This window comes from Falco biarmicus, chromosome 9 (genome assembly GCF_023638135.1).
Source record: "Falco biarmicus isolate bFalBia1 chromosome 9, bFalBia1.pri, whole genome shotgun sequence".
NCBI lineage: Eukaryota > Metazoa > Chordata > Aves > Falconiformes > Falconidae > Falco > Falco biarmicus.
This window is the reverse complement of record NC_079296.1, coordinates 23,617,686-23,644,587: the sequence shown is the minus strand read 5'-3', so window position 1 is coordinate 23,644,587 and position 26,902 is coordinate 23,617,686. Positions and strand designations below refer to the sequence as shown.

The 26,902-nt window shown below is 46.7% G+C and overlaps 1 long non-coding RNA gene across 1 annotated transcript in view; it reads right to left on the bottom strand.

The window, feature by feature from the left end:
* Positions 1 to 26,477, bottom strand: part of LOC130155603 (uncharacterized) — a 38,651-nt gene extending 12,174 nt beyond the window's left edge. Inside the window, exons 1-3 of the long non-coding RNA XR_008824123.1 lie at positions 25,360 to 26,477; positions 24,557 to 24,678; positions 17,870 to 17,977 (exon numbers count right to left, since the gene is read on the bottom strand). This is a non-coding gene — a long non-coding RNA (uncharacterized LOC130155603). The remainder of the gene's footprint in view (positions 1 to 17,869; positions 17,978 to 24,556; positions 24,679 to 25,359) is intronic.
* Positions 26,478 to 26,902: the final 425 nt, after the last annotated feature.

Here is a 26,902-nt window from a genome sequence, read left to right as displayed (position 1 = left end):
CCAAGACAGCCAGCCTTGATTGAAAGTCTTCAAGCAATGGAGATTCATCATTCCATTAACTCTCACAATTTCTCATTTCCATGGCAGCAAAACAGCAGTTTTCATGCAAGCTGAGAAGCAGGCATGTTGAAAGGAAATGCTCATACATATAGAAGAAATGAATCACGAATGCTCATACTTAATATCCGTCTAAATCTCTTATACTGAGATTCAGGTTATAAACAAGAGACTTAACAATTTTCAGATCTTTATCTAGATGCAGAAATGTTCTTTTTAATCTGAAATCCTGTATAGTGTATGAAATGCTAAATCATATAGTTTTGCATATAATCAAGCCATTCATATTCAGATGGTTTAATTGCCTAGTTCAGTAGTAGCCACATTAGTTAGCTGCATGTAATTTTCAGATTATTTTATTCATATCATGTTTGTAGAAAGATTGAAAAAAAAATGAATTGTATGAACTTTATTGGCTTTGTCTTAAAAAGAAAGAATATTTACATGCCATATCTGATTAAAAATTTACCAGTTAGTAATACTGAATTGGGGAAATTTAAACATAGTTTTAAGGCAAAATACACAAAGAGTACCTGTAGGTAAGTTAAGAGCAAACCTGTTGCAAGCAAAATCAATAAAAATATTCATTAAAAACCTTGGCTGTTCAGAGTTAATGGTTCTCTTACAAGGCTCTCAAACACCTTAAGGGGAAGACAATGCACAATGAAGACATTTAATTAACCTTAACTCTGACCCCCATAGCAATAGCATTCACATATCTTGCAATCATTATTTCTTTCCTACCTGCTACGTACCTCTGAGAGCACACTTTCTCATCACCTTCTCATCACACAGATATCTCCGTGCTTTTCTAAATTTCTCCAAGATAAGCATAAGGGACACTTAAAGAAATCACATAAGGAAGCATAGGCAATGGAATGAGATTAAAGATAAACATAGACAGAGATCATCTCTTCTGCTGGGATGGAAAAATCTTTAAGATATGAGAAGATGATCTGCAGCAATGCAAATGCAGCTGTTCCTCTCCCCTGGCTCTGCTGCAACAGGAGATCAATGAACAGAGGGGAAGAGTTACAGGGAAATGCAATCTTTTCTTTTACACCCAAGAGAAGTTACGTGATTCTGGGAATAAGGAAAGCTGCCAGACCACCCTCTTGCCTTGATTCCCTGTTTGTAAGAAATAATAACCAGGGCTTTCCCATGGACACCAAAGCAGCAAGCCCTACAGAAGTAAGAAGAAGGATGGGAGGAAGAGACTGGTTCAGGCTCCTTCTCACAAAACTTCCCAGTTTTTCTCCCTGATAATATTCTCTGTAATCTCCCCACCACCAACACTGTAACCATGATGAGAAGCTCAGACTGGGAGTTGATAGACATCTATTCAACTAAAAGCTTTTCAACTCACCTTCCAAATGCACAGCAAATTCACACATGAGCATCAGGAACTCCTGAAAAAATACCATTTGGAAAAAGAAAAAGACTGAGGATTTTTAAGAGGTGAATGAGAAATGCCTGATTTACACACAGAATTTCTCAGTATTTGCAGGGGTCTATGAGGGCACACAGGTTTAATGGAAAGTGAAGAGAACCCAAAACTTCACAGAAATTCCTGCTATGGGAGGTGCTGTACCAAAAGTGTCATTTCCTTGCTCCACAGAGAATACTCACAAAGGGAGCCAGGCAGGTCCTGAACAGGCAGATCTCCTGAAAACTGACATGCATTAAGCCTTTAGCTGCACTGAAGAGCAAAAAACCACAACTCGAATGTGTATTTGGAAGTGATTTGGAGAAGAAGAGGTCTCTTCTGCACCATAACAAAACAGACTTCCTAAGACAGCATGGTTATGGGAAGTAGTGCCAGAAAAGGAATGCAAACCATTCAAGAGAGTAAAATTTTGTGTAACTGGGATTATTTTCCCTTGAGTTGCAAAGGCAGTATACTTTCACTGTGCTGGGTGGTAACTGAGAAACTAGTCCAAAAATCCTCTTAAGTCAATGAAGAGGCTGCCATTGACTTTATCAGACTATAAATCCAGTCCCAAAGAAGATAAGTGGAATGTGTGTACTTTCTGTCATTGATAAATGATGGAACTGAGGAAAGCTATTTTCCAGCTGTAACCAGTTCTTCTGAATTCAACCAAGTGCAACTTACGACCTCTGAAACACAGCCTCTGCCACGGCAGCACATGGATCTTTTAAACAGCTCAGTACAGCAGCATAACCTCTTTCAGAGATGAGAGCAGCTCCAGTACTCACACGTTGGCCAAAAGCATGGACCGTGCTCTAGGGGATGTGGTTGATCCCCTAGCCCATGGCTGCCCAAAGATGTATAGATGTGTTTTAACATCTGGAAATCTCAGAACAAATGTAAGCACTTGCATAGCATCTCTCAGGCTGCCCAGGACCTCGAGTTCAGTCTCAGCAGAGACTATATGGTTCCTTCAATCACCAGCCTCACTCCCTTGGAAGATGCTAAGATGAAGGCAGCTCAGTCCTGTTTCGTTTATGAGATTTGATGTGATGATAGGCCAAGGCCTTACAACCTGAGATCAATGGCTGAGATCAGTACTGGTTAAAAATACCAGGGGAGAGGAAGACAGATGGCTTAGATGGGAAAAGCCAAACTCTTTATCAAGGCTCTGGTTTGTACTCATATCGTCTTGGTTGTTTCCTTAGACCTGAATTCTCAAAGACTTGCAGACCTGCCTGCATAAACAGACCTGCTGCAGGTGAGCTTAGAAAGCACGAAGAGGCAAGTCCAGACCCTGACTGGAGGTGAGAGCTGTAGTATCACCGCTGTTGTTCCACTGGTAGAAATTGAGCCCTACATGTAGCTCCAACATCCAGGCTTTGACTGTGCTTGTGAAGAGTGAGTCTGGTGGCACCTCACAGCAATAAGCTTAGTCCCTTTCTTTGAACCAGATATTGCAGGGCCAGGTAGGATCCCTGGCCTGAATTATCTGCTCTTGAACACCCATCCGTGTGTCCTGGGCGTTAGACCGAAACCCAGGGATCGAACTGCAGAAGAATCTATCTGGCAGCAGATATGAATGACTTTCTGATAAATACTTCCTCCCTGCCCTTTGAAATCTATATACTGCTGCTGGCCCAGCTATTGAGCTGTATTGGAAATGAGTGGAGGCTTTTTGCTCTGCCAGCTCTTGCTTTGAGCCTCACTGCTAGTTCAATGCTGCCATGAACTTTTGCCTTCTTGCATGCAATATTTTGCTATCCAAAGCAGGAAAAGCATGAGAAAAAACGTCCTCATCCTAGAAGGAAATTAGCATCCGGCAGCCTAATAACCCATTTGCTGCATCACATGCAGGGTAGTGTAATTAAATCCATAAAATATTCAGAATTGATTTCTGCATTTGGAAGATACACTTGCAACATAACTCATGATGGCTGCTGCTGTGTGCCTGGGAGAGGAATTCTCCCCCAAAAGGTTGTTCTCCCTAGGAAGCCTTCTGGTCCCATCCTGCCTTTCCTAGGGGAGATGAAGGTCAGATAACCCAGGCAGCAAACACATTCAGTTCCTGCCCAGCCCCAGCTCAAGCAGTCACCGCTCAATGCTTCAAAATTTGATCTGGGCTGTTGTCCTGCAAAAACTTCCTCAAGCACGTTTATGCTGCCACCCAAATGCACACCCAAGGCTGGCAGCATGTCCTGCAGCAGAACTGTGCCCAGGCACAGCAGTAACCAGCCCCTGCTCACCCGCACGGCAGTGACCCAACTCATCAGCAAAGCAAGGGGCACCCAGACGCTGGCAGATTAATGCGATGCGCCCACAGATTCGCAGCGCTTGTGGAACTGGTCCCAGTTCCCAAGAGGCTGATGATTTACCCATGCACCTGGTGGCACAGTGAAGTCTGCAAGCCTCCTCCCACCATGCCAATATCAGCACTGCTTTCAACTTCCCATCTGTGATTTCCCATAGACAAAGAGACTGCCCTGACCAAGGGGTTTGTTTTGATGGTCTTGGTTTTGTTCGATAAGTGTGAAAGACTTCTTGAGTCTGTCATGTTCCCTTTAAAAGCAGAAAAAATTCCCTAATTCAAAAAGTTTTAAAAGAAGCAGGAGAAATCAAGATGAAAAACCTTTTAAGCAGAGGTCATTGGCAGCAGTGTTTTAAACTCTGTATTATGGTTTTGTTCCTCTGCTTTCTATCCCTATTCCAGCCACTGCAGTGACAGCTTTGCCAGGACTCAGCTGCAGGGCAGGGTTATGAAACCAGTGCGCTCCTTGCAAAGCCAAAGCCGCTGCTTTCTTAGGTGTACTGGCCTGCTTAAGAAAAAAGGGGAGAGGAGATAGCTGCTGCAGCCAGCAATGCTACAGCCGGGAAAGAATTGGGGTGTCTTGAAAAACTTTGGTAGGAGATCTCCAGGCTGATGCCTCCTGTCAAGTCTCCATCCACCTCAACACAAGAAAGAAGATGAGGAGCCCTACAGCGAGGGCCATCTCTGTTGCACTAGATGTGCTGCAGAGCAGCAGTTATCCCAACCTATTACATGGAACAAAACCAATTACCGAAACTCTGGACATCAGAGCCAGCATCTGCAAGAGTTTACTTCAAAACACAGTAGTTTCTACCACTAAATTTCATTCAGAACCAGAAATTCTTCTGCCATACATAGCTAAGACAGCAAACGCAGCCTGAGGTCCACCCTGCAGCCAGCTCTGAGCTAGAACAAAACTATTCCCACAATTCAGCTAAAATTTCCTTTTTGTCCTTAAAAAAAAAAAATTTAAAAAATATGTCTTGTAGAGAACATCGGATGACTCCCCTTGATTTACAGCTACAGTCTTTAGGAGATGGAAGAAATAATAATGACCTGCTTCTGAAATGTTCTGCTTCTGAAAGCCAAAACAATCTGAATAAAAAATTCAGTGATCAATATTCTCCCACCATTTTTTGCCAATTAAGCCTGTAAGTTAGTGTACCTTAAAAAATATGCAAGAGCAAAGGCTTCATGGGCTCAGCCTTGGCAGTTCACCTGTAAAAAATAAATCCTGCTTAATTTTTGTGTGATAATAATTATGTAACTTATTTTTGGAAGTAAATAATTCAGCAAGAATGAGATGCGTAACACAGAAGAATGGGCTGTGCCCGTGTTTTGCCTGCTGATAAGGGATAGTTTTGCTGCCCCTTTGAATGCCTGCAGCACCAGCATTAACCTCTGCAAGCATCTTGAGAGAGAAATAAAAAAGAGCCCTCCCAGCACAGCTAAATTCCACTGCCAGCTGACATTTGTTTCTTTTTATCTATACATTTGTCTAATTAAGAAGATATAGTGCCGTTTTAATTTTCATATAAACTCTTAACTTCAATGGGGATGCATTCTGCAAACCAAACAAGGATTTATTAAGATAATAAAGCAAGCACTTCATAAAAATTTAAATGCCTGCTACAAGCATCTTTTTCATGGAACTAAAAGGCCAAGAATCTCTCTTAAACTTAGGGAGGGATCTGCAGCAGTAAACAGCTTCAGCAAGCCCATGCCCAAGCACGTGTGTGCAGTCTGTGCCCAGGGGTGGCTTCCCATATCTGAGGCCACTTGCCCCCTCACAGCACTGAGACTTGCAGGATTTTAGCTGTGTGCCAGCTTTGCACCTTTTCAGCTACAGGGGTGCACTGATTTAAACTAATTGATGCATTTACCAGGACCTCAGCTAGGAGGGAAAGCATATTAGCTCCCTTGCTTGTGCAGCGTCACCTGTTTATAACAACACAGTTAATCAAAGGAAGGAGAGATGAAGCTCTTTGGGTGTTTTTTGCCAGTGTGGCAGGAAAGACCGTGAAGCTTTAATTGACCCCTCAAGAGACAAAGTGAAAAGCTTGTGGAATTAGCTGAATTTTTAACACAAGGGCACATTTTCCTTTCGGTTCTGCCCTGGAGACTAAAAGAAAGAGTCGTGCTCCCAGCACCCAGCCATCCTGGGTGCAGCTGCTGTGCCACCTCCTTACCTGAACCATTTCAGGAGCAATGCAGATACAAATACCTCCGAGTAATGACTCACAATAATCCCTTAAACCCCGTAATTGAAAAAAATGGCCACTGCTGACTAACGATTTTGGAGACTGGAGCATAATGAATTGAGTTCTGCAAAAGATGCCTGAGGATTCAAATGATCAGTAGCTCTGCCTCACTAGTGTGGGCTACACAAGGTGCTCCCAAAGGCAACATGTCCTGGGTCAGCCAGGCATAATGGTATTCAGGTCTTCTGCAGCTGGGACTGTGAAGGACCAAGGATGCTGTCCCATGTGTCACGTCCTTTGCTCCTTCCCAATACATGGAGACACCAAGGTGGATTTAGCAGTCACAGCACTGCAGTGGGCTCCCAGCGAGGTGGGCAAGGGATGACAGCCCTTGTGATTGAAGGAAAAACTTGCAGAATGGAAGAGATTGAGAGAAGGGACAATATCGCACACCTTTGGGTTTTTGTGAGGGGAGGCTAATAATTGCAAATTCAGCATTTAGAAAGGTGGGGGAGGAGGAAAGGATTCTCAGAAATACTCAAAATGTGATGAGAAGTTCCTACAGAGAACTGGTGAAGTGCTCCTGCTCTCTCTTACATCTCACGGGTTTTTACCTGACAAACTGTTCCAGTTTATTGAAGCAGATTAGAAGAGGCTAAAGATGTCTGTTGCAGCACAGGCCAGCAATGAACAAGCTTCCCACTCACTCCTCCTTCCCTGGCCATGACCTACAGCAAGACTGCACAAAACCAAGGACAGACAGAGATTAACTGGCTGGCCAGATGAGGAAAGATGTGCTCAGGGGTAGTTTGTAATAGCAAGCTGTTTGCCCTACATAAAGTGTGCTGTCACATCTGGAAAGATGGTTCCAGTGGCAAAGGTTACTGAGGATTGCTACAGTTTGTTCCCAACGTTGCATGTGAGCTCTGCATCTCCTTTCTTTCCTCTCTCCTGGTAAACCCGAAGCACAGAAGCAGCAGTTTCCTTAGTGGACCTACCAGGTCAGTAGGTTGCCATAAATCCCAGCCAATAATCAATGGCTTAACACAATGCTCTAGTGAACAATTCCTCTAGCCTCAAAAGCCGATGATCTCCCACAATTTGCACAATCACTTCCCAGATGTGGACACCTACATGGCAACAATGAAATAAGGTTTTTTAGATAATGGTAATAGCTTTTGTTACAACTAAGAGCTGTAACTTCTTTAAAAAATCATTTTGCCCTTCTGCTCATACCACTACAGCTCCAACAATGCTGTCATAAATAATGAACACACTCAACTGTGTGGCAAGAAAATCTAAACAACACCACAGGTGCTACTCACTCAACTTAAAATATTCTAGTCATATTTCCTCTCTGCTGTAACAAACGTTTTCCCTCTTCTTCTCAAACAACTGTCACACTCACGACCACATTGCAAGAAAGTTCCCTGCAAGCCCCCAGCATTATGCAGCCTCATTAGTACTTTTGATTATTTATCCGGCACATCTCCAGCTTGCCTGAGTGGCTGTAAGACTGTCAGTCCTGTGCACTGATTCATATTGCTAGTAGTTAATACAATTCAAGTGCCAAAGGCAAGCCAAAGGGCAAAGCCAAAAATAAATATGAGCATCAGCTAGGAAAGGTAACCAATTCACGTAATGCCAGTGACACTGTGATGACCCTGTTGAGCTGGTGTTTAATAGAAGGCATTGAAAATGAAGACTTCATGCCTAAGGACATATTGATAACTTCATGGAAATGACCATAACCCAGCGCTGCTCTTATGTGAGTTGTCTTTTTAATGATTGCTAATCTTGTTTAAGATGAGAAAAACTGGTTTACATGAATTTCTGGGTCTACAGGGAGGTTTCATTTCATTCTTCCTTTCCTTTCTCCAGCTAGCACCAGATGCTAGACAGGATTAGACAGCAATTTCAACTAGAATGCAAAAAAATAGCCTTAAGAAATATTTGCATTGCCCTAAAAATGCTCCTGTAACCAGACATCCAGATCCTGGTCCTCATTTGAACCAGCTTTGTTTTCTTTCCCTGCAGCAGTGTTAAGGAGGTTGACTAAAAGCTAGCAAAGTTGTCTTGTATCTAATGTCCCAGGGCCAACTGATCAATGGCCCATTGACTACCTCTAGTTTTTAGTGAGCAGGGCAGGAGCATACCCTCAGCCTTGTCTGGAAATGCCTGGTTTTGACCTCTTTATCTTATACCAGAGGAAAAAGCCAGCCCACTCTTCATCTTGTAGGAATCAGTTCCTCTAGAAGCATTTACTCTGACTTTCCAAATCAAATTGTCACCTAGAAATTCTTCATCACTATACTAACATGCAAGCGGTGAGTATTATCACCAAAGGAAGCAATAGATGAATAAAAAATAGCTTTATTTTTAACTTATTCCTTAAAAGGCATAATGACCCCAGAGCTGTCCCACAGGAGTTATCCTTCATCACCACTGGATGAATAGAGATGCTTCTGGTTCGCAAAGCCCCAATCATCCATATTCATGCCAAACACATAGAGTTCCTGTCAAAAAGGCTTTAATCAGACACAAGGCAGAATGTAGGTTACTCTTGCACCAACAGCTCCCAACACGGTGATCTACAAAGTGTCATAGCAACCAGTCCTGCAATGGGCTGAATTTTTCCTGAGTTACGCCAACAACTCAGACCATGTCTTGGGATGCAGGCCAGAGCAAGGAACCTTCCCCAGGAACTTTCGGCACCCTCCTCCTCCTCTTCAAGCTGCTGAGTTCCTAAGCTGATTTATATGTGAAAAATAAAAAGACGCAAAGTAAAAAACCAGGAGGGATTGGTTCTGAAAATGTTCTTCCCACTGGAGTTAAGCAGTACATGGAAGTGGAAACATTATGTTGAGGAGACAACCATTGAGAAGGCAGGTTCTCTACTCCATGGGGGTTGCTGGGATGGGATCTGACTCCAAACAAGACCTTCTTAGCTGTCAGGCTTGCCAGCACCCATAAAGACTAGCTGGTTGTGCTGTGACCTTCACAATGTACCTGCTTGCAACAGGAGGGACACGTCTGGCCTCAGCTACACTCCTCCAGCCCACCAAACCTTATGAGGGACTAGCACTAGAGAACTCTGCACCCCAGAGAATCACGACCTAGACATGTCAGGAGTACTAGAAATGCTTGTGCTGTGTGTAACTCATACAGCACAGTGTGGCCATGACGTGGCTTCAGACATGGAAGCCCAGATGTTCTCCAGCCACAGAGCACCCCACCATGAGGTACAGTGTTATGGTTCCCACTATGTCTTCAACAAGGACTCTGCAACTTAACTGCCCTACAGCTGACAGCTCCAACAGCCAGGCAAAGCAGCTTTTCCCACCTTGTTTCACCCTGTGTTTCCTCCCCAGTCTACCCTTCACACTGCAATCGGCCTTCAGACACCCCTCATCTCCTTGAGACTTGCATTCCCATCTCTTCACATGCACACCATGCGCTTCTTGTACTCTGCTGGGGACAGAGAGAAAAGGGGAAGGGGTCATATCCCCCTTCAGGAAATGCTGATTGGATTATTTCAACCTGCTCCCTTCAAAATGTACCGTTATGGACCAACAAATAGCACACCCAGAGGTGACATTCCCCAAATAAACGATTACTTAAGGATTAGTCACGCATCTGTACCGAAGGCACATGGCTGGCTTTGCAGGAATGATTATTGTAGCAAAGATGAATACAGATGACTGAAGCAGCCGGGGCAGGGACCCATCCTTCCACTTCAGCTGGATATAAAGCTTCCGGCCTAAGGTCTGTCTACCCGCATTTGGCATCTCCTAGACGCTCCCGCAGCACTGCATTTGGCAATTATGAAAGTAAGAAATCCTTTGCAAAAAGGAAAGAGTGATGAACACAACACAGTGTTCGATTTCCCAAAAAAAATCTTTACCGATACACTCAAAAGTCTTCCCCCTCTAGCTGGCAGCTTCTGAAGGACAGCAGAAAGGCAAGAACTTTCTGAAGCATTTTCAGTGGCAGAACTGGCAGGGGTACCCGGGGAGCCCTTGGCACAGCCCAGGCACGCAGCCATCGCGCTGCACCGCCGGTGCCCAGCAAAGTCCTCTGCAAAGGGACGTTCCCTTCCAGTGCGCTGGGGCCGGGCAGCTCGTGTGCTCCTTCAGACCCAGTGGCTGCGCTTGCTTTGAGGAAAAACATTCTCTGCAAGGCCCTAACCCAAATTCTAGCCCCGATAAGGGTGAAAAAATGCTACAGCTGGCTTCACTAAGGTTTCAAATCAACCTCATTGTCTGTTACATTAACGATTACAGCTTTTAGCATAATGGAGCCCAGCAGTTTCTTAGGATGTAGCAGATGCCCTTCGGTTCCTCTGCTTTTTTCCTATTGCTAATTTATTACCCTTGTGACTCTGTCAAGAAAAATCTGTGGGGCATTCCTTTCCTTTTGGAGGGGGCGGATGGAGGGGGGCTAACATTGACCCAACACTGAGCCACCAGCGTATGCAGAGGCATCTGGTGTTCCCCGCGAAAAGAGACCAGACTTCTGCTCTCACCTAAAGCCACACATAACCACCCCGTTTGTGTCTTAGTGCCACCAAAATCACGGACAAGACTATTGCGTAACATGTATGGTAGCAACAGGGGTCTGTTTTATCCAGACTCCGCTACCTTCATAATTCCAAATACTCAGCAGCAGCAAAAAAGCATCAAGCAAACCGAAGGTGACCGGAAGAACTTAATTATTCTCTTCTCCCCTTTCCCCCGTCTCTCTTTTCCCTTCAGCCGCAGGCCTTTCCCACGCTCGCCACGGCAGCGCCGCAGGGCTCCGGGACAGGCCGCATGGCCGCGGGACCCCCAGCAGGTTTCCCTAAGGGACACCCGCCGCCGCGGGGCCGGGGACGGAGGCGCCTCCAGCTCGCCCGGCACCCCCGCGCCCGCTCGGGCATCCCCTGTGTCGCTGTCCCGGGGCTGGGGCAGCACCGCCGAGCCGCCGCGCCGGGCCCCGCCTGCCGCCGCCGCGCCGGGCCCACGGCCGGGCCGAGGGGTCCCTCTGCCGGGGGGAGGCGGCGCGGCCGGGGGGGCGGCTCCGGCTCGGCCCGACCGAGCGCGGCCGGCGGCCCCCGCGCAGCCCGGGTCCGGGGCGCCCTGCCCCGCCGCACCCACCGCCGTGCGCCGCGCTGCGAGCCCCAGGCTGGGGCGTTACCTGCGGGGGGGCAGGGGCTCCGCGGGGGGGCCGGCCAGGCCGGGCCGGTGGGCCGAGGCCAGTTCATGGGGTTCAGCCAGGAGCAGTGCCGGGTCCTGCACCCGGGTCACAGCAACCCCACACGGCGCTACAGGCTGGGGCAGAGCGGCTGGGAAGCTGCCGGGCAGGAAAGGCCCTGGAGGTGCTGGCTGATGGCCGGCTGAACGTGAGCCAGCAGTGCCCAGGTGGCCAAGAAGGCCGACAGCATCCTGGCCTGTATCAGAGACAGTGTGGCCAGCAGGACCAGGGCAGTGCCCGTCCCCCTGTACTGGGCACTGGTGAGGCCGCACCTGGAACACCGTGTTCAGCTTTGGGCCCCTCACTTCCAGGGGGACACAGAGGTGCTGGAGCGTGTCCAGAGACGGGCAACGGAGCTGGGGAAGGGGCTGGAGCACAAGGCTGATGAGGAGCAGCTGAGGGAACTGGGGCTGTTCAGCCTGGCCAGGAGGAGGCTCAGGGGGGACCTTGTTGCTCTCTACAGCTCCCTGACAGGGGGTTGTAGGCAAGTGGGGGTCGGTCTCTTCTCCCAGATAACAAGTGATAGGGCAAAAGGAAACAGCCTTAAGGTACACGAGAAGAGATTTAGATTGGATATTAGGAATAACTTCTTCACTGAAAGAGTCATCGAGCATTGGAACAGGCTGCCCAGGGAGGTGGTTAAAAAATGCATAGATACAGTGCTTAGGGACACAGTTTAGTGATGGACTTGGCAGTCCTGGGTGAACAGTTGGACTTGATGTTCTAACCTAAATGATCCTACGATTCCAAGATGGGCTGTACATTGGTGGCTGTGTTGGATCTGATCCCATGGTGGTGCACAGCCTATTGGGGTCACGTCAAGGGACACAGGATTACTTGTCCCTGTAACAGTGCCGGCTGTGGTGCAAGCCCCACAGCATCCTTCCCTTTCCACCTCGGAGCAGGGAGGGGGGCAGCAGGTCACATCTCAAAGGCAAAATGTGGCACTGCCTCTGAGTGCCTGTGCTCAGATTTTTCAGGCTGCCAGACAACCTGCCTTTGAACAGAGTAAGAACTTTCATGAACAAGAAATACTGTTCCTCCCTGGGCTCATGGAAATGAATCAATAGTCCTCACCCTCAACACAGCAAGCAGGGACACAGTCACATCGCCCAAACTCCTGCACACGCAGCATTTTGGGAAGAAAAGGCAGAACGAGGAAAGGATGGATGATCTTAGTGCAGTGGGCAGAGGATGGACCAAAAGTGATTTTCTGATCACTGCAGTGCAGCAGCTCATACCCAATGAATTGTCTTCAAATACCTTTCTCACAAATCACTTACAGCACATTCCCACCGATGTAGTCCAAAATAATGAAATCTTCTTTAGAAATTGAAATCCAGTCATTATTTACATTCCAAATCCCCCAAATCACTATGGCTGATTCACTATCTCTAAGGACCTGTCAAACCTGGGAGAAGGAGGTCAGATCCAAGAAGGTATTTCTAGGCCCCCTGGCTTCAGGGGAGACCCTAGCAGCTCTGCTAAGTGGAAAATAATGTCATGCTGGTCCCAGTCCTCCTTTCACGCTGGTGTGATGCTGTCAATAGTGGTGGCAATGCATTAACTTTAACGTAGGTGTAATTTAGCAGAGGGTCATGTCTGCTTTTTCCCCTAAAGAGCCTTTGAAAAAAGCAATGTCAGACCTTCCTGTTAGGTTATTCCCAAGTCATGTTCTGCAATACAATCATCAACAAAAATGTAGAGTGCCTTCACTTTAAGGTGTGATGATAAAAGAATGCCTGGTAGCCAGTGGGAAATTTCAAGGGATGAGAGCAGTCCTTCCAGCTCCTCAGGCAAGTAAGTTATTAACTTGTTTCATTCATGCCCTTTAGCAGGAAGCAGAACGAAGCTTAAATCCAAGTCCTAACTATTGCAGATTTCATGCCTAGTTTGGCATCTTAGTTTTTTCCAGCTCTCGTAAGTAGGTGTTTATCGTCGAGAAGCTCAGCTTTAATGGAAGAAGAAAAGTCCGTCTCTTAGTCCTTCTGTTTGCAGAATACAGATGTTTGCAGCTGCACCCTTGTGGACGGCAGTGTGCCAGCTTTCTGCCAGTGCTATGAGGCAGCAGCAAGGTGTTTTATAAACCAGTGAGGATGGTGGCTCAGCAATCTCTGTTGAAATATCAGCTATACTGACCACACAAATGGAGCTGCTCGTGTTTCGGCACTGACATGCTCTAGAAGGGTCCTGTCTGAATATCCCCGAGGGTGGCAAAGTTCCCTCTTTCTCACTGACACATGGACCCTCTAAGAGCTCATGTGTGGGACTGGATACTTTCACTCCATTATAACAATTTTCAGCACGTTCATAGCTCATGGACAGAGCTAAACTCATGACCAAGTGTCTCAGTCTGCTGCAGAACAGACACCTCAGCACACAAGCAGTTTTCTTTGCAAAGGCATTCACACACTCCATATGCCATTTTACAGGTGCCATCCAGCGAATGGTTTGCTCTTCTTATTACTTATCAGCAGAAGGTATTGCTGCAGTCTTGGAGCTCTGTTGCCCATTCAGTCTGCTTGTGCTTAGCACTTTCTCTGCCTGGAAAAAGAGCACTAAGAAACTTTATGCTGCAATTTATTCCTATTTTACTTTCTTCACATTAAAACTGCATCCAGTCCTGCTTATAACGACCATCTTATTCCCCAGCAAGGCAATCCTTATACCCTCAGAGATGCATTTCTCCCCACAATTCTCACAGTTAGCAATGAAACTCTCCACTTTATTGGCACCCTTATTAACCACCAAGCTCTTCGGAGCAGAGAGCCGATGCCCCAGTGAAGCAGACAGACTGCCTTTGATTCTGATGGACTCAAGTTAGGCTACAGGTTCACCCCCAAACTGTGTAGCTCCATCTGCAATGGGCCTAGGCTCCTTGACTGATTTGCAGAGGGCAAAAGCGTTCAAACAGCTCCTTGTAAGAAGATTTGAAGATCTACATGTGAAATCAATGTTATGGACTGATACCATGTTTTGCCCAAAAGTGTTTTAACTCCCTGTTCTCCCTTTTCCCGGCCCAAGCTGGGAAAGAAGAAATGAAGTTTGTTTCACAAGCGCGGCTATGCCAGAGATGAAGCAGAGAGGATCTAGCATTTCAGAAGATGTCTGGCAGCTTTGGTGCTACCAGCTAACTTTGAAGGACTTCAACACGTTCTCTATGTTCAGCCCATCACAACGATGCCATAAGCTTTTTTCTGCATCCAGCTCTGGGACAAGCAAAACATTTGATCTATAACCCTTTGAAATCCACCAAAACTCTACATTAGCTTGGTGGTGTCTGAGTTGGGCCCAGAGACAATTTCCCAAAGAGTCATCTATTTACCAAGGTCCAGCACATAAGGAGGCGAGGTATTTGTTTATGCTTCGAGGACTGAAGATGTTCCTGTTATATAAATAACAGGAACATCCACCCCTCTCATTTCTAACTGCTGGAAGTGGGAGGACATGCCGGGAAGGGAGGATGCATCTCTCCACCCAAACAGCAGACAGATCTCACCACCTCCTGTCTCTGCCTAGCGAAGCTCCTTTGTGGCCTCTGCATAAAGGTCAAGGTTTTCAAAATCATACCATACTAGAGCTCATGGAGGATGATTTTCCCACACATGAAGGAAAAGAAAATGTTCAAAAAAAAAATCAGGATATAGACGTATAAAGGGTGAGGCTGAAGGCCTATGGTACCTTTATGACGCCTCAAATTCCATTAACAAATTGGGTTTTTTTCCAGAAGAGTTCAATCTTGTTTCATACTTTGCAAAAGGCTGGGGATTGTTCACAGCACTTCAGGCTTTCTTGAGAAACCTCTCTCTTTCTCCCCCCATGGGAAGCAAAGGCAGAGAAGGTCTCCCACCTCTCTAGCACAGATGGATAAACTGGTGCCCAGGTGCCCAGAGATGGCATTTATACCACAGTTTGCCACCTTTGTGACCAAAAAGTGCAAAATTTGACTCTGTCTAATTTTGGTAGAGTGATGAGGGGAATACTCATCCTGTCCAGAAAAACAAATAGAGCCGTGAGCACATCAGGATGACCCAGACTAAACACATCCATGGCAGGCAAAATCTGTGGGTGGTACTCAATATTAACTCAGCTCCTTACCCACGTGCACCAGCATGCTACCTTTAATTAAATTAGCATAAGCTATCTCTTTGACATTCTGCTTTAATATTATAGACATGAGGTTTTATCCCAGTAAATGCATAAAATGTTAATGCATCTCAGAGTCATTTTTTCATGTCCCTCTGTACACTGACTGTTTCTATTGCCTTAATGATCTAGTTCGGGTTTGCCAGCTGGGATGTGTGTGTTACAGACCAAGCCAATGTTTGGTTCTCAAAAGAGGAGGGCAAATCACTACGGTGGCTTCCTTATTGCAGCGTTGTGGGGCTCCCCAGTGAGACAGAGGAGCCTTACAGCTGTCGTCTTCCCAGAAGTTATCTGAGCCTGGGGACAGGCACTAGTTGGGAGCAATTTGTGCTGGGTTTGAATCTGCTTCTGCCCCATTCACTAGGGCAGAGATGGTGTAGGCACCTTGACCATTCTCCAGCAAACAAGGATTGCTGCCGAAGGGCTACGCTCCCTCTGCTGTTTCCTCACTTTCAAAAGCACTTTCACAGTGCTGTGAAAAATGTCATGGATAGCTGAAAATCTTATTCCATATGCAATGTATAAAGCCGGGATAGGTCATGCTGCCTTCCTCATCCAAGGAGCTCCCCAGCACACTCTTTGGGTATGATTTGTTTCAGGTGTCTTGCATGTGAAGTCTCCAGACCACACGGACCTACCTGGCCAGGCTCTCATGTCCAACTCACTGCCTACCACCACCTGTAGGTCCCCCTCCTTGCTGGGTTTCTGTCACCCAGGTTGCTGAGCACCAACCCAAAAGCCATCCTGGATCCTTCATCGGTATCAGCACTTTTGCTTCAGACTGTTCTCTCTACCTGGGCCCAGAAGGCTTGCTGTGAGGTAGTGAACCCAGGGAAACCAAGGAACCGAACCCCAGGTCTGCAACACATGGTTTATGTGTTTCCATACAGCCTTCACATTTGCATGTTCCTGAATTAATCACTTTAAATTAATGCTTGCTAGTTTTCTCATATCAATAAATGTACTGAATGCAAAACAGTATCATCCTTACAGTGACTATTTCTAGCTCTACAGCAGATTAAAATTAAACTTGCTGATGCTTCAAAACTGGCAAAATCATGCAACTGAGGTACAATTTTTAATGCTATGTAGACTGCTATTAGTGGTGGGGTAGCTTGTATTAAAAATTCTATGTATATGAAATGCACTTTTAAACACTTGACCATAGCAGCAAAAAGCTCACTTGCTTTGTTCTTTAAAGATAATGGGAACTTGCTCTACTGCAGCATCACTACCTTGTTAGTTGTGACTCTGCTGCTTTCCTGGTGCCATTGCACATCTCTTGATTCAGCAGCTGCATCTTCTCTAGATTTATACAATTCTTCCACTCTGCGTCGAGAGTTCACCCTTTTTTCGTGCTGTAGGTCTAATGGTGCCCCAGATATTTCAGCCTACAAAGATTATCTATCTGACCTGTGATCAAGTGAGCGATGTCCCTCTGTACACAGAGAACGCAATAAAAGGAGCCAGAATGCCTTCTTCTAGAGATCCTCCTCTGTATTATTATTACAACTTTTCCGCCCCTGCAGAAAAGCTTCCCAGCTTTTCAGGAGCTTTCCCTTTTATCCAGATCACGTACAACAGCCTGTGATCACACATGTTGCAAGATAACTTCATATCTTCAGGCTCAGGAAAAGACCGATATCCCAACTCTTCTTCAGACAGCTCACATGGCTCAGGAGGAAGGCTTACGGGCAGAGGAAGATGGGTGAGCCCTGCCCTGGATCCCATCCTCCATCCCAGGGCAGGAGTGGCAGGACATAGCAGGCCATGTTGATATGAGCTCCTGAGCAAGGCTGCTCCCGAACAGCCCACAGTTTGACAGTGTCAACACCCCTTGCTAGGGTGTTGGATTTACACAGTCTCCATCTTTCAGCCCACAGCACATTTAATGAGCCAGGCAGGCATTACAGTGTCCTCCTCAAGACAGCAGCAGAGAGTGCAGTGTGCTCAGCTGATGATTAAAGCAAAATCTGTGTGATTTTACAGCTGGGCCTGGTAGGATTCAAGGTTTATTTTTACTGAGAGTTCATAGTTAAAAGCAGCATTAGTTTCTGGTTGTCTGCTTTTACTGCCAGTTGCCATTCCTGCTCTCCACCCCCATCTCAGGGCCCACGGTGCCCCTCTTTAATGCTGGCACCTCCCTGGTGCTCAGCTGGGGTTGCTTGCAGAGTCCAGGGTTGATAAGAAATTATAACCAGTGCTGCAGGAGCAAGAGACAGCATGCAAAAAAGCTGTCTCTATCAATATTTCACAATTAAAAAATGAGTCCTATTGAGCCTCCCTGTAGCTATGCTAAGCCTTTAATATAAAAAGGGTTTGCAGCTTTTGGTGGAAAGACCCTATGAGGAAGGGCAAGGGAGCTGTGTATCTCTCCATCAGGCTGCTCACACTACCACAACCAGCAATGCTTTCAGGGGAGCTTTTTGCAGGAGATGTTACATTTCAGCTTGGCTTCCTAAGGGGCTGATTATCCCAAAATAGCGACAGTCTTACCTGTTGCTTCCTGCCCAGGAAGGAGCTTGTGTTGCTGACTTGCGGCTTGCTGTGGGGTAAGTACATGATGTTTGCCTTACAGTGATATGGAAGCAGCCAACTTTGCTCCTGTGGTAATAATAAAAAGCATTTTTAAACAGTGCACCTGTGAAGAGGGGCTATTTTTTAAGCAATGGCCCAGGCACCTGCCTCCTGTCACCTCTGCTCTGCAGCAGAAGCAAGGCAATGCCATCTGACTAGCGAGCAGTCCATGAGGCATCTCTATCACATCCTCTGCACTGCAAGGTGCACAGGCACCATCACCCATGGCCTTCAGCAAAGAAAATGCAAAAGCATCAATGCCCAGGGTTATTTGCTTTGCCAAGTGGAAATGCTTGTTCTCATTCTCCTGTGAAAAACCTGTGAAAAATGGTAACAGCACCTGACGCCTTTGCCCTGGGTGGTGAGCCTTTTTAAACTGCCTTGCCATAATCCAGACAAGAGTTGGAAAAAGCACGTTATCACTGCTCAGATGTGGGTAGCAGAGGTGGGACGTGGTTTGCTCACTACCCTGTACTGGCATGCCCATGTACTGCCTGGCAATGGATGCCACAGTAGGTCTCAGCATCAGCAACGATGCCCAGTCAGCCACCGGCCACGAGCGTGGTCCATCAAGCTGCTCACTTGGCTCAGCATTTCTCACCCAGCTGTGTGCAGACCCTGATTGATTCACAGCTGCCCAGTGCTGTTGATCTGGATTTTAAACATTTTTTTTAAATCCAAATAGTTGGGAACTTTGTAAATTACGCAAGCACTTCAGAAGTGATAACACAGCATTGTGCCCAGAGAGGGGTCAGTGAAGGTCCTGAGTGGGAAGCATTGCCTGAAGCAAAGGAGAGGTTTGCATGTCACTCTGAGTCTGGTTGCTTGAACACAGGTTTATTTATTCTACCTAACTGTAACCACGAGCGAAGCCTTGTCTGCTTGTCAAGTCAATGGAGAAGTCTGTAACCCCAAAAGGATGCTCCAGCTCACAAGTATCTGGGGTTACCTGTCTCTCTGCACTGACTACAGAAAGCAAACACAAGGTATTAGCTCTGTTTGATAGCACGAACACACACTTGGATGCATCTTAGCTGCTACTCCTGTTTCTCAGGAGTAGTTCAATCACTGCAGCAGGAATTTTTCAGCAGAATGTTTGACTTCAAGGGTTTTTTTATGGGTTTGTGTTTCTTATCTGAAAGATTCAAGTTCATCAAAATTCAATCTGCACGGGGGATTAGGGCCAGGTTTCATCAGGTTTGTGTCAGAAAATATTTTAACACAGTTTCAAAAATCACCAGACTGCCTTGTTCCAACAAGTTCTAAATGGAAAATTCCCAACTTCTACTTTGGTTTTTTGGTTCTTTTTTTTGCTTTAAAAATTAATCCCGTTAGGATTGCCAGTATTTACAAAACTTCTTCTAAACCAATGAAAACTAAATGGTTTGATGGATATCACTCTTTCAGCTCAGTAGTTTTTCCAGGTTTTTGGTTATCAAAACTTTTCATGGCCTTATCCTGACCTTATCATCTCACCCTAGAACAGAATAACCCTACAAAATATTTTCAAAAGGGAGAAAAATATTTCCTGGTGTCCTTATTTCAACCAACTGAAATTGCAGTGATTTCTGTGGTGTTGAGCTCCCACAGGCACTCGGGCTCCTGAAGGGAGAAAGGGAATGCTAATTCCATGGTTGGCTTTACTTAATTAAATAAAAAGAATATTTGGGCAAAAAAAATAGAATTCTCCCTAGACCCTGCCCTGATCAAGCTGTGCTCAGATTATCCTCATTTTAGCAAACTGACTGTCAGGTTTTGTGAGGCAGCAGGAAGATGCGCTATTAACAAGTCAGGTATTTATAGCACAGATGTCAATAATTTGGAGTATTTAATCACAGCATACTTGGATTTGTCCACAGGTCAGACAAACGAGCTGGCTGTGTCAAGGGTCAGGGATGTGTATGGAAGCTGGTCTGGTTCTATCTATATATTATCACATTTCTCCTCATTCTTGTATAAAAAAAGACATCATGGACGCAACCTCTAACCAAGTCATGCTGGATTAGGCCATCTCCAGCCAAGGCCAGATCCTGTGTATCTAGTAAGGGTCAGCTCTGTACAGTCTTAAAGAAGTTCCAGGTGGGGATGGGGAAGGTTTGCTTTTCCCAACTAATGGCATGGCATATATTTTGCTTGCAAAAAGCCTTTCAGATATGTAATTTCACAAATATTATGAAAAGGTCTTTTCTGAGCACCCAGAGAAGGTGCACAAGCTAATCCTGTAGCACTGAGATGATAAAAGCACACCCTGAAGAAATGCATAATTGAAGCCCAGCCCTAAATATTAATGGGATACAAGAGGAAGAGGACACTTTCCTCAACTTTGCACTTACCAAACCGCCTGTTTGGATTTGAGCAGAGATATTCTCACAACCACTCCAAGCTCCTTAAACCCCCTCCTAGAAGACTGTGGCACTCTAAACTAACGCTACCTTCATCTGAAATTCCCCAGCTCGTTTTGTATTAAAATCTCAAGAGGAATGTGGTGCTGTTTATAGGAAGATGTGCTTCAAATGCAAATGGAAACAAAGGATGCTCGCCGAGTCCCCTGACACCACAGAGCGGGGAGCAACATCTGTGTGGGAGAGAGGATGTACAGAGGGATGGGGCACAGTGAGCAGGGGCTTGCTCCAGCTCTGGAGATGCCCAGCCAGGGCTGCTTGATACGATGCTCAGTGATGGGGAGGATACTGAAGGCTCATGGTAGACCCTCTCCAGTTGGTTAATGCACTGTTTTGGGGGATGTTTACAACAGGGTTTTAAAGCAGGATCCATCCAGTGCAGCTCTATGGGTGGCAGTCGCAGGGACCAGGCGCTGTGTTCACCCGTTTGCCAGCCCATATAAACTGCCCCAGACTGCTGCAAGAAAGGGGTCACAGCTGAGCATTCACACGGGAGGTGACTCGCCTTCAGGCTCTACAGGCAAAAGGCTCCCATGACGCCAGGGGCCAGAGCAAGCCACTGGCAGGTACATGAAAAATAGATAGGATTGGAATTTTTTTCTTCAAATGCCATCTGAGCATGGAAATTGCTCTGCAGCCAGTGCATCACTGGAGCAGGGCAACAACATGCCAGGAGCCCGTGCTCCCAAGAGAGCTGGTGATGGGCAGCCTCGAGGAACCAAACTCCCCTGCAGCCTTCACCAACCCTCAGGCCAGTAAAATGTAAGCAATTTAAATGAAGAAAAAAAAAAAAAAAGGGGGCTTCTCTCTGTCTGTTGATGTGACTTAGCCTGCTCTCTGCTGGCTCTGTGTGCTCCCGTGTGTTTGTGGTCAGGATCACTGTCAGCGTTACATGCACTACATTCTCCCCCGGATCAAGCCCTGGGCTGGGAGTGGGGAGATGCGGGATCCCCTCTCCATCAGGCTGACAGCCTGTTAAAGGAGTTCAGACTCTGTCTGCACATTTTTCTGACCCCAGTTTCTAAGCCTTGCTGCTGCCTCTCCTAACCCCTGCCTGCAGCCCCTGCCTGAGCAGCCAGCAGAAGAGAGATGATGCCGCAGACTGCCTTGTCCATAAGCAGGGTTGTTCAACGTGAATCTCCTTCAGACCCTTCTGCCTGTGTCCCTGTGTCCCTGGCCAAGCCCACCGCAAAGGGCTGTGGCTGGAAAGCTGTTCGCTTCCCATCCAAAGTTCCAGGGTGCCCACAGAGGCTCTGCCACCCTGCTGTCTTGCCGAGGGCTGAAGTGATCTGGTTGTCCTTCCTCTCCTCCTGGCCAAGCACCTGAGCTGCTTCCCCCCACAGACTTCCCCCCCTCTGAGAGACACCGTGGAGAGGTCCAGACTGTGTAATGTACAGACAAGAGGAGACCAATGGCTCTTGTTCTCCTGAGCCCCTTCTCCACCAGAGAGTGAGGTTTCATCTACCCTTTCTGCTCAGTCTTTTCTTTTTAGGGCACTGTGGCTGAGCTTGGCCTGTCCAAATTCAAGATACATTACAAATGTCTGAGAACATAACATGACACACCAACCCTGGGATTAAATTTCTTCCTCTTCTTCCAAAAATCCAGCTTTCAAGGAATGTGAAGATTAAAGCCCTTATGATTTTGCTAGTAAGCCCTCTCAAGAGTTCCTCCTGGAGCAAGGATGGGCATGGGCTGGGGCGCAGTGATGGCACAAGGACAGCCTGTTCGTACTGGTCAGAGGCAGGAGGTACAGGCGCTGCTCAGCAGTGTCTTCAGGAGGGAAACAAGCAGGAAGAAAGAGCAATTTGAGCAAACAGGGCTAAAATGGCCTTAAGTACCTTCTGGCTGTAAAACAGAAGGTTCCTAGTCATCAGAGCAGCCGTGCTCTCTGATCACCTCGCACAAGGTGCATTTGGAGGGGGACCTCCCATCTCTGCACCTTATGATGGAGCCAGACAAGCTCCTGAAGGGTGTTGCAACATGGTGACAGGACAGCCAGAAAACAGGCAGGATAACTTGGCACAACCCTTCCAAACAGACGCTGTGAGCCCACACCAGCTGTCTGGGCTGTATATGCCAAACCAACATCCCCACTGTCGGCATGGAGCCACCCTACAGCCACCAACCCCCACCTCCTCATGCAGCAACACAGAGAAACCATAAGAAACAGGAGGGGGTTTATGGGGTCAGACAGCATTATGGGCCCATTTCCTTCCCATGCTAATCTTCATCAGACAGACATCACTCTATGGCCTCACGGAAGCAAACATGTCCATAGGCATCAGCCACATCCCAAATTTAGAACGATTTTAACAAGCTGGAAGGAGCAAAATAAACAGGACTTGATCTGCAAGCTCCCCATTCTTGACAGCGTCCCCAGAGGTGGTGGAAAGCTGAGGAGATAGCTCCTTGCTTTAATTGGTACATTAAAATTCTTCCAGGCTGCTACAGAACTGTTAATAGGCAACTTAATTAAGCACTAACCCGGTTCATATTTCTACCCTCCAGAGGCTCTTGTTTCATTTTTTTTTTTTTTTTTACTACATCTAAAGCCATGGGGAGTTTTGTCCTAATCATGTAAAACAAGCTGAGGGCACTGACACCAAGCAACTTATTTAACTCCTGATCTAGACACCTCTGCCAGATGCCCGGGCCTGCAGTTACTTCCCCAAAAAAATAAAGGACTCCAGGAATAAGGTGTGAATTGCTACAAGCCAACAAAAATAAATGCCAACAGTACTTAGCACCAGCAGCCAGCTCACCCCCACTGAGTGCAAAAAGGAGACAGCATTGGGCAAAGACAGGTCCTTTCCAGGCATGAGGTGCCAACAAGCAGGTGTTGGTCAGGCAGTTGCCTGCATGACTGAGGAGTCTCATTCAGCCTCTCACAAGCATCACTCAAATGCAGGTGTGCTCCATGCTGTCCTCAGCCACACACCACCCAGAGGAGACCCCACAGAGCACCATGCAACAGAGAAGAGGTAGCTGATCCTCAGGACAGCTTTAATATCTGGCTACTTCATCCACCTGGCTCTCCCTTTCACCATCAGCAGAAGGAACCACAGGAATAAGGATTCGTGCCCCACAGCACACCCTGGCCCCTCATCATTACTGGGCAACTAATTCACACGTGCAGTCAGAATGTCAGGCTGGTTTGATGGGTTTGCTGAGGAACTCCTCAGCAACGACACTCTCAGAAGTTTTATTTTTCTTTCTAGGGCTGGGCTGGGGTAAATCAAAACATGCCTCAATAGCTGTCATGGAAAATGATGGGTTTAATAGTCATGCAAACAATAGTGAGGTTTCCATTACAGGTGAGTTATGAGCCATTTAAGTTAAAAAACCCAACTGGATTTTACAGCTGCCAGGCACACTTAAGGTAATACCCACAGACTGAGGAAGGAGGGGTGACTGTGGAGAAGCCAAGCAGTCCCCTGGCTCATGGAGGGAAGGTGCATTTGTTTCTAGTGATGAATGAATATGAACGCCTCTGCTCAAGGAGAACTGGTCTGTTTGCCTTTAAAGCCTTGTACACCAACAGGCACGCCGCCAATGCACACATCATGATAGGGGATTGAACAGTAAAGCCAATATGGATTTTCCTCTCTGAAAAATAGGGTCTGTTTCCTTCTGTAACATTTTTATTCCAAGGGAAACAAAGAATTTCAGAGCCCCCAAAGACGGTAATAGCATAGCTGGAGACTTCTAGCACAAACATTGACAAACAGCTGGGCAGGGGACAGTGAGGAAAGCACTCTGGTGACGTAAATCAGATTGGCTACATGGAACTTGAGTTTGGTTTGCATTTGCTGAAGTCCTGTCCCATGGGTAGAAACAGGATCAGGTGGTGGTGAGGTACAACTGCCCACTGAGCTCCTGGGTTGGATGAAGTGATGGGACCAGACCGGCTTATCCCAGTAAGCACCCCTGTAAGAGAGGCTGTACAAGGAGCAGAAACGTGCTTTGCAGCATGATCTAAAACTGTGAGACGCCCACTGGGTTAAAAGTACTGCAGAACGGAATGGCTTGAAAATAGACATTAAGCATGTTGTTACTGAAAATGCCCCTTCCTTCCCACAACAGTAACAAGGAAAGCCTCTACGGGGGGGAAAAAATCAAACCAAATTACACTTTTCCCTTGAACATCATAATTTTATGGTCATTTCTGTGGATGACACTCATAAAAAAATAAAACCCAAACCTGAGAGGAACTTGCTTTCCATTCATTCTTTTCCTTGCTCCTCTCTTCCTTAACTTTTTCCTTCCACAGGAGAGAGGAAGGTAGAGACCACCCAGGAAAAACAGGCACTAATGGAATAACGCCTGGAAGAAGGTGAAAAAAGAAGCAGCCAAGTTTAGTTCCCATTGGAAACCTGAAGCTCAGACAGAAAGGATGTAACATGTAGTTGTGTTTTCTAGGAGTGAATTGGAGAGACACAAATGCCTTCGAGCCAGGAATGCGTGTCAGCCAGCCCTGCAGAGCCCCCTGTCTCCCTCTGCTGAGGTGCTAAATCTGAGAAAGGGGTAAAGATCTCCAAGCTGTGACCAGGATACAGTGGCAGACTCCCTGCAACAAAAGCCCGCAGGGCTTGGAGGGATGGGCTAGGGAGTGATGGGCAGGAGGTATCTGCTGAGGCTCTTTGAGCTGGTGCCTAAGGGAGAAGACAAGTTTGGGTTGCCCCAGCTCTGGCCCTGTGCGCTGGAAGGGACCTTGGGACAGGAAGGAGCCATGAATTTCTGGGATCTGGATGGGAATGACCCCAGCTTGGCGTCTGACTGCAAAGAAGGAATCAAGGTGGGGAAAAGGTCTAGTAAGACCATTCAAACCCAGAAAATCACTTTCAGTGTCGTGTCTCCCCGCTGAGGTGCCTGAGCCAACCACAGTGGCTTTGTGTCAAGAGGAAAAAAGGTCCCCTGGCTGTCATGTTTCACCATTTGGTAGAAATTCTCCTCTCCTGCCTTCCCGTGGGAAACACTTGCCCTTGAGTTTGAGGAGAGACCTACCCAGGCTGGGTCTTTGCCAGGACATCCCGGACGCCGTTCTTGGGAACATCTGCAGTGCAGCCCCCCCACGGGTCTACACCAACCAGCAGTTATCTGCCTGAACGTCCACCACCACCTCGGAGAGCAGCTGCCTGCCAGCCTCAGAGGTCTCCCGCCGGCGGGGGGAGGCTGCAGCATTCAGCTGACACCTCCATGATGGTTCAGCCTCGCTGCACGCACATCGATTTTGCTGGGAAAGTCCCGACCCGTCTCAGCACAAGCTGTTCGGAGATCCCTCGCTCATCCTTTGATCCTGTGGCACAGTCAGGACCTACAGAGGCAAGATGCACCTTTTGTAGAAATGCTTTCTTCGATCTGTTCGAGCTGATAGCACATCCTCACGAGACTGGGTGACGTGTGAGCTGGGTTCCCACAGACACAGCCGAGGTGAAAGCTAGTACTTCCAGGCAGCGGTGGGAAACAACTTGGAGATTTAAGTACACATACCTATCTGCAGGGGCTGGGGTGTGAAAATGACCTTTTTAAAGCACTTACTGCACTTTTGTTTTATCACCTTCTTGGATAACATAGCTAGAAGGCCAGGCAACTTGTGTTTCTCTTCCTAGGCCTTTTGTCTGGCTACACAATACTGCTTCCAATTTCCAGAACTCTCAAAGGAAATACTGATTTCATGCCATAGAACGGAGATTATTATTTCTCTCTCAGAATTTCTTGGGGGGGAAGAAAATGAGGTATACCAACACATCCATTTGCACAGAACATTTCTTTAAAACCTCAGGAATTTGAGTTGCTGTTACCTAATTGCTCTTCTTAGATCTCAGATTGAACTTGAGGTTTGATCAGAACACTTTCAGTGTAAATGTTACAGAATGACTACTTAGTAAAAGTATTCTTTCCCCATCTTGTAACATGGAGAATGCTTTGATGCACCTGCACACAGTGAATTTCAGATCACAGAGCAGAGAACTCCGGGGCAGGGAAGCTCTCCTACCAGTGTTTAACTTGCAGTAGCTCACTTAACCACGAGATGTCTTTGTGTGCTGCTCAGCCATCCAGAGCACACCTGGTGACCAAAGCCAGCCTGATTCTGAATCAAAGTTGCAAGGGCCTTCTTTTGTCCATTGCAGGCTTTTTTTTAAAAAAAAAACAAAAACAAACAAACCAAAAAACCAAAACAAACCACTTAATAATTGCTTTGTATCCAGGAAAACCTCTAATTCCATGATACTGCCCTCACATCCTGCGCTGCCAAGGATTATAAGAGTACTCAGTAAGCCATAACAATAGACAGAAGTACTGGCCTGGGTGGTGTGAACACATAAACCTCTGGTGTCATTCACATCCCTTCCACAATCTGGCAGAACTGGCTGCTCCTGGCAGGCCTCTCTATACATCTGCCCAGTGCCTAGCACAGGGCAGCCCTATACATATTTCTTCACTGTCTGAGCTGGATGCATATATAAAGGTAGAATTATCTGGTTCTTGCCCTTCTTCAAGCTATCAAACCCAAGACATCACTGACTGCAAGAGAAGGCAGACGGAG